General features: G+C 41.2%; 1 long non-coding RNA gene across 2 annotated transcripts; it reads right to left on the bottom strand.

Moving 5' to 3' along the window:
- Positions 1-1,499: 1,499 nt before the first annotated feature.
- On the bottom strand, positions 1,500-4,495 carry LOC136295194 (uncharacterized). 2 transcript variants are annotated; one of them, XR_010722781.1, is made up of 3 exons: positions 4,077-4,495; positions 3,108-3,971; positions 1,500-2,124 (listed from the first exon to the last, which is right to left on the bottom strand). It is a non-coding gene; the product is annotated as an uncharacterized lncRNA (long non-coding RNA). The 2 variants fall into 2 exon arrangements; XR_010722673.1 differs by having other exon boundaries at positions 1,500-2,883.
- Positions 4,496-7,477: the final 2,982 nt, after the last annotated feature.

Consider the following 7,477-nt stretch of genomic DNA (forward strand, 5'->3'; position numbering starts at 1 on the left):
ACACACAACACTGTTAAATCCATTGCAGTTCAATAACAAAGGTCTGAATATACTGAATTACTTCATATCCTTGCTAACTCGGTCTTCTTATCAGCCTTTATAAAAACTTAAGGCATTCAACAATACAGATTTCTTTGCATTAGCTTCCAATTCAACATTTATTCTCATCCTTTATTTATTTCCTTTTAAGCAACTAATAAAGCAGGGAGAAGTATTTCCTCTGGCTTTGTGATTATTTAATGTCTTGGGGTGTGAAACCTTACCCCTTCTTCTATCTGGAAATACAAATATACACTCTTGACAGGATCACTCTTAGTGTTTAGAAAACTAATAGATTTGTGATGCATAACTTCTGTACAATGACTATAGTTTCCCCATTATATCATAGTTTTCTGTGTGTCTTCCATGCTTAAAAGACTCAGACATCAATAAGAGTAATTTAAAAGCTTACACTAAATTCTAGTACAGTCCAATATTATAATTTCCTTTCATGGAAATATGAAATCCCTGAGTGTTACTTAACTTTTAAAATGTTTCCTCCTGTTTCCTCATAAGAAAGACAGGATATATCTTCTTCAGAAAAGCAAATCAGACTTTTTGGGGATAGAGATATAACCATTTTATCATTCACCTTACAACACTGACAACATGAATTTTATATCAGGTTCCGTTTTTTAGGGAAACCAATTGTTAATGAGTAACAAATAATTCTGAATTAAAATTATAAATCAGGTAAGAAACAGGCGGTCTTGCTGATAGCTTTTCTGTCTGAATTTGCTGTGTTTGATGGTTTAACTCAGTTTTACTTAATAAATACATTATTTTTAAGCTTATCTAATGTTATTAAACTTATATGCAGCTGTAAGCTTTTAAGACTTATTTTCTTGTTTTTGTTTTATTTTTTAAGTAATTTGCTATTAAAGGGAACTAGCATACAGATATTCCTGTGTTCTCTTTCTTTTCAAGGCCTGTTTGATAGTAAATCTATTTTTGGATGACTGACTTTACAAACCTGGCAATTTTGCAGCTGATAGGATTCTCCCATAACTAAAACTTGGAAAAATCCCAAAAAGATTTGGTAGTTTTCCTATAGCAACTGTGAAAGAAAATATGTTGACAATTTAGCTGATACATAGTTACAAATGTAAGACTAATGGCACAGTAAACTTTCTCAGGGAGTTTTTTAATGTCACAATTCAGGTTAGGCCTGGGTTATTGGTATGTGTGTGCTGCTCAGGCAATACTCAGAAAATGACATGAGTTTTACCTGTTCACTGGCAATTCCTGGGAAAATTACCAAACTTCTACTTGTCTCCCTGCAGAGATTCCAAATATCAGCAAAGCATTAAAGCATTGCCTTAAATCCCATAGGACTGCAGTTTTCATTGAGTTTTAACCAATGCTTTGGTGCCTTGACATGTCAGAGCCAAAATAAATTTAGTTTGCAGAAACAAATGGGTGAAAATAAGGAAAATATAACCCTTGCTCAGTCTCAAATAAAATACAGTGTAATAAACCTTTGTGCAGAATAGAATAGTATGAGTATTCTGATTATTTGAAAATATAGGGAGAGGATTGTTGCTTGGGTGTTTTGATTGATTACCCCAAATGTACATTAAAACAACCATTAGATAATAAATGTAAATACCAAATGAAGTATCTCCATGAAGGGTGTATTTATTAAGTAGTTGCAATCAGAATGATTGCATGGGATGCACTCAAGGATGTTTTGTTCTGGGTGGCTGACAGCCTTCAATCGAAGTTTTAATCAAGAGAAGTGCTGTGGACATGGCAATAGACAGTGGAGCCATCTGCTCTCTGTAGATTATTCTGTGTGTGCATGTTCATATCCATCAACTTATAGATGTGTGTGAGTGCTAAAACTGAAGGCATTTGCTGCGTGTTCACATACACTGCACACATAAATCATCTGCATATCAATAGTTTAATCTTCTTCTAATGTTAGTGATGGGAAAATATTATTGGGTGTAGCTGAAATTTGCTATAATTACACAAGAAAATATACCTAAATCTAGTAATAACCTCATGAAAAAGGTGCCCTCTCTTCTTGTGCCACATGAGCACTTTGGTGCTTCGCTGAACCAAGCTCAGAATTCTTGAAGCCTTGAAGGAAAATGGAAATAGTGGTCTAAAACCAACTGGGAACTACGTGGGTCATAAGGAAGTGGACAGGATTTGGAAAACTCAAGAAAGTACAAGTCTTTACTACTACATGTGATACCAAAACATTGAAAGGTCTTTAGTATTAACTACAGTGCATGGAACATCTGATTTAAACAAAGGGTTTTTTTGAAGCAATAGGCAGACTCCCAACAACCTCTGTGGTTACCAGGAATGCCTTTAAATGTTCCTGTTTTTCTTGCTGTCACCTACACCTGTGATGATACTTAGCACTAATATTTACAATTTTAGAAATGAATCCCTCCTTTTCCCTTGTCCTCAGTGGGAACAAAATTTAATTAAAAATTAATGTTTTATTAGTTGAGAGCTTCTACTCTTTAATTCTGAAAAGGTTTCAAAAATCTCTTCTTTGGAATAAACTAGAAGGAAACTAATTCTCTGTAAAACAATTCAAAGTTCTGTATTTCAAGAACATGTAGTTTCATGACTATGGTAAACAGATTTTCAAAGGCACAAGTTTTATGCATACTATTTATACTGTGAACTCTGATTAGTGTCAATGAATTCCAATGTATAAACCACTCCTTTACAAAAGTCTTCAAGAGTAGTTTGAATGGACATTCACTTTTATGAACTGGACCCCAGCTTCTGTACCAGCACTGATGTGCAGCAGGTGAAGAAAAGTTCCTAAACCAACTTCCCTCCGTAGAAGAATTTTCCAAGCCATTTACTTTCTCCATACTACAAAAGAAGTTATGCAAAAGTTTGTCAGAGGCTAAATTCTTCTAAAGAATTCTCAAATTACAGCCTCAACACTGGTGTTTTCCAGGAAAGTGGTGCTGCTGCTACATTCCAGGCTTCCAGGTGTGGCAAAAAGCACCAGCCAGGTCTTTAAAGCAGTTGTGGTACAACCACCTGAGCTATGCTCTGGAAGGTGTAGAATTCATTCAGGACTTTCCACCTACCACCAAAGTCATGGTGAGGATTTCTTCCCTCTCAGCATCTCACTGCCAGCTCTTCCCCAGGGAAAGCCTTTCCTCTGTCACCGTGGGACAGGGTGTATATGTTATAAATATGCATCTCTCTAGAAACATAAACGAAAAACTAAAATATATGCTTCTTTCTAAATGTACTGTGAGGAAATGAAGATGAGGGAGCCAGGCTCTTCTCCAGAGTGCCCACTGAGTGCACCAGAGGCAACAGGCACAAATTATAAGACAGAGAGAAAGTGAAACAGAGAGAGAGAAAAGCCCCTTTTATTTTGATAGACATCAGGTGCAGGAGCCCAGGGGTCACAGGGGTTCAACCGGGGACAGGAGATCAGTACTGGCAATGACAGAGCCAAAAACCACTGATAAACTTCCAGAGGCAGGAGTAGGCATGCCTTGGTTCCCCTTTCTCTGGGAAACATGGTTGACAAGGAATCTTTTACAGCGCAGAAGAGAGAGCTAGTGGTGATATTGATGACAGGCTGCCTCTGGCACCTCATCCCCGTAGGAAATAATGTTCTTAGGAATCCATGCACGTGCAGAGATGTGCAATGCCCCAGTGCCAAGGCACAGGACTCAGTGGAGTCCCCTGGGGAGCTGCCATGGAGTTCTTCCCAAACCCTGTGCAGCACCATCCCTGCCTGTCCCTTGCCAGCAAGCAGAACTGACTTAGAGCAGGGTTGAGAGCTGGGAAAAAGGGGCAGCAGAGCCTGGTACTCAACTCTTCTGAACCTTTGTGCTTAGTTTCAGGCTCCTCCTTCTCTTTTTCCTTGCTGGATGCTGTTCCTTCTCCTCTGCCCAGGACTCACTTCTCTTCTTTTTTCTTGGCCTTTTGTTTTCCTGTGAGGAGACAACAAAACTCTCTACCCCACAGTGGGATGAGATAGGGAAAGGTAGGATCAACAGCAGTCAGCTGTTGATTTAAGCAAATCTGCTCCCCTTTACCTTCTTTCTTCTGATAGGCTCCCTGGGTCTCCTTCACATCCCAGACAGCCTAACCATGGTCTCTGGGCTGGTTGGAGACAAAGTAATGGGTGCCTAAAACAGAAGTGTTGGAATCTGTGGGAGAAGGGAATACAGGTGACCTCGTCCCTGATAAGTAACAGCTGTGTTAATTACCCAGTACTGCCTCACCCCCGATGAGTCACAGCTATAGCCAAGAAAGATAAGTGTGATAAAAGGGAGTGGGTTAGCTGAGGTGGGGAGAGTTATGAATGGGAGAATCATGAAGAAGGATCTTGGGGAGGGAGAATTACTGCTGTGAGGTCAGTCTGGGTCTGCAGTTAGAGCCTGTTGTTGGAACCTGCAGCCATAGTCTAGCTAGGTAAAAGCCTGCATTCGGAGGCTGCAAACTAACCCCTGCAGTTATAGTTTAGCAGGAAATAACCAGCAGTCAGAGGCTGCAAGGGAAACCTACAGCAGGAGCTTGCTGCAGCCAGAGTCAGTGAATAGTTGGAGTCAGGATGGCTAAGCCATAAGAAGAATAAACCTGGACCCTTTACATGCTGTGATAAACAAGAAGTCTGTGTCTCAATTCATTTCTACCCTCTAACAAGAGGGCTGCTGCAACAGGAGTCTGCAGGTGGCAAGGGACAGCCTGGAGCAGGAAGAGCTTCTGTCCCATTCCTGTCTCTGCTCTGCAGAGCAGAGCTCTTGGGTTGGTTTGCATCAGACCTTTCTTCAAGGGCCTCCCTTGGGAACATTGTGTTCACTCCCTGCGAGTGTGACCCTTGGTTTCTTGGGCAGCTGCATGGGTTAGGGAGCCTGCAGTCACTCTCCAGCCAAGAAAAGGTTTGCCTACTGTATTCTGCTGGCATTTTCTCTGCTCTCGTGAGACAGAGCTCTGCGGAGAGACCTTTGGTGCTGTACCACCTTCTGTGGTGGAAGACTCTGCTTTGGAAAGCTGTCTTTCTGGAGGGATTTTGTAGGTGTTGTGGCCAATGTGCAATGTGCTGAAAGAAAGCTAGCAGCTGCCTCAGGAAGAGGTTGGCTGCTGGTGGCTTCTCAGCCACGCTGAGGGAACAGCAACACAAGGTTCACCAAATCGATCCCAGAGCTGGCCTGGGGCCGCAGGCAGCCAGCAGCTGTGCTGCACAGCTGTGCAGGTGCTCTCAGCCAGCCATCAGGACTCCTGTGCTTGAGGCAGGAAGCCCAGCACTTGATTCCAGCCAAGCCCATACTGATGAAGGCTTGCTGACCATGCATTTTCCCCCAAAACACAAGTCCACCCCAGCAAAGGTGAGATAGCAGAAACACCAGCTTTTGAAGGAGGTAGTCACATGGCAGGCAAGTGAGGGTCCCCTCCCAGTGCCGGCTCATCTGGCAGGCTGCAATCCATGCTTATGCTTTCAGTTCCTCCAGCTGTGCCTGCTTGCTGCTCCTCTGCATGGCTGCCTTGTAGATCTCTGCCAGGAATGCTCTGCAGGAAGTCCTTCAATGGCTCCCAGTGAGCCTTTGAAGACTCCAGGCCAGAAAGGAGTTCTTCCAGCATCAGGTCAGGAGGGCTCACCTAGAGGTCAGCCTGCAGCAGCTCAGCTTTTCTTTGCCAGTGTTCAGCAATCTCCATCAGCTCATGAGGGGCTGTTCTGCTGGCAGCTCTGTGGAAGATGTCATCTGTCACAGGTCCCTCTTTCTTGCAGGATGCCCAGCAGATGGATGGGCCAGGGCAGCATGCCATCCCCCTCACAGAGGGGTGCCAGGGGTTGCCCAAAGAGTGCCATGCTGCAGCTGGAGCACACCTGGCCTGGGCCCTGGGCAACAGCCACTGGGCTCCACCACAGAGCAAAGGGCCAGCACAGCCCCTTCCTCTTGCTGCAAAGGAGCACTCGCCCTTCTCAAAAAGGACTCTTGCCTGCTGAAGGAGCCTTCAGAGATCATGAGATGATGGTTTTTAATATTTTCAAATAATAGTGAATTAGAATCAGAATCTGTTGATGTGAAATTAAAGACAAATAAAGAAGACTGTGAATAGAGGCTTACACACACTTTTTAGTTTGTGATTCATTCTATCAACATGAGGCCTTCTGTGTCCCAGCTTGAGATAATTCTGCAGCCTGGTTGCTTTCCCTGCTGCTCAGAGGGATGCCTTGACTTTAATAAAACCAGTGGTCACAAGGTAGGCACATGTACCTATAGAAGGATACTCTTTTTTCCTTTACTAGTGAATTGAAAAGAAGGTGGTTTACATGGGATCTTTTTGTGAGCTCTACTACCCTCCATTCCAGAATGTTTTGAGATGTAGAAGCCTGTGTAATACAGCTTGAAACTAAAACCCTGGAAGGGTAATTTTTGATGCCTAAAATGAGAAACTGTAAGTAGTGAAGTTTAATATGAATTACTCATAGTTAGTATGAAAAAAAGTTTTCATGAACCTCTGTTCATGCAAATATTTCAGGATCCAGTAACTATTGGACACGGCAGGAGATTTCAGTTCAACTACTTTTAAGGAAATCAAGAGAAGGTTTTATAAAGAAAATAGAAGATATATAGGACTATTAAAATAATGATGTTTGTATTTTTAAGGAAGGGTTTGTATAACATTTGTATAAAGGTAAATCATAGTGCATTAAGGTTTTTGATAATAAAATTCCTTCAAAACTCCAGTTTACTGGGAACCATCGGTGTATCCAGCATAACTCTTCTTACCTATGTCAAATGAAAATTGAACCTGAAGATAATTTACTGCAGAGTGACTTTTCATCTTCTTTAAATCACAATTCACTGGCAGCAGGTTTTTATTTCATATCATCCCAGTCTTCAGTGAAAGTCGCTTAGATTTTGTTCTCTGCTACCATCTAGAGGAGAAATCGTACAGCACAGAGAAAAATAAATTTAACTTTTACAGAAAGATAGTTCGATAAATAGTTTAAATTATTTTTTTTCCAGAAATCCTTTTTGCAGTAATTATATCTGGTGGGTAAAAAAAGCTGTTGAAACCGGTCATGACTTAGTTAGCAGAAAAAAATATTTCAGTGTTTTTAAAGCTGTAGGTGTAATACTACAGTTTTATAGAAAGAGAAAAGAAAATGGTATAATCAAACAAGCCCTTTCAACTGTAGTTAAAAGTCTCATGGAAAAGATTCAATTACGTTGCAGGAATCATTCAGTACTGGTGCGCAGATTAAGAAAGTCAAGGTCTAATTTTGTTAGATATTGTTCACTAATGTTATTGTATAACAGTGCCCAGCAACATGTATAGCCTTGAATAAGATATCTAGTAATTCTAGTGCTAACTGAACACTTTGTCCATCAGTACATGGTTAAAGAGGTTTAATTGTGTGCATTATTGTTCTAGTTGTGGATAGACACTACTTTTCCAAATAATGTCCAAAGGGAAAAGATAATAT

This window comes from Chamaea fasciata, unplaced genomic scaffold (genome assembly GCF_029207755.1).
Source record: "Chamaea fasciata isolate MVZ Bird 193981 ecotype frontalis unplaced genomic scaffold, bChaFas1.0.hap1 SCAF_1, whole genome shotgun sequence".
NCBI lineage: Eukaryota > Metazoa > Chordata > Aves > Passeriformes > Sylviidae > Chamaea > Chamaea fasciata.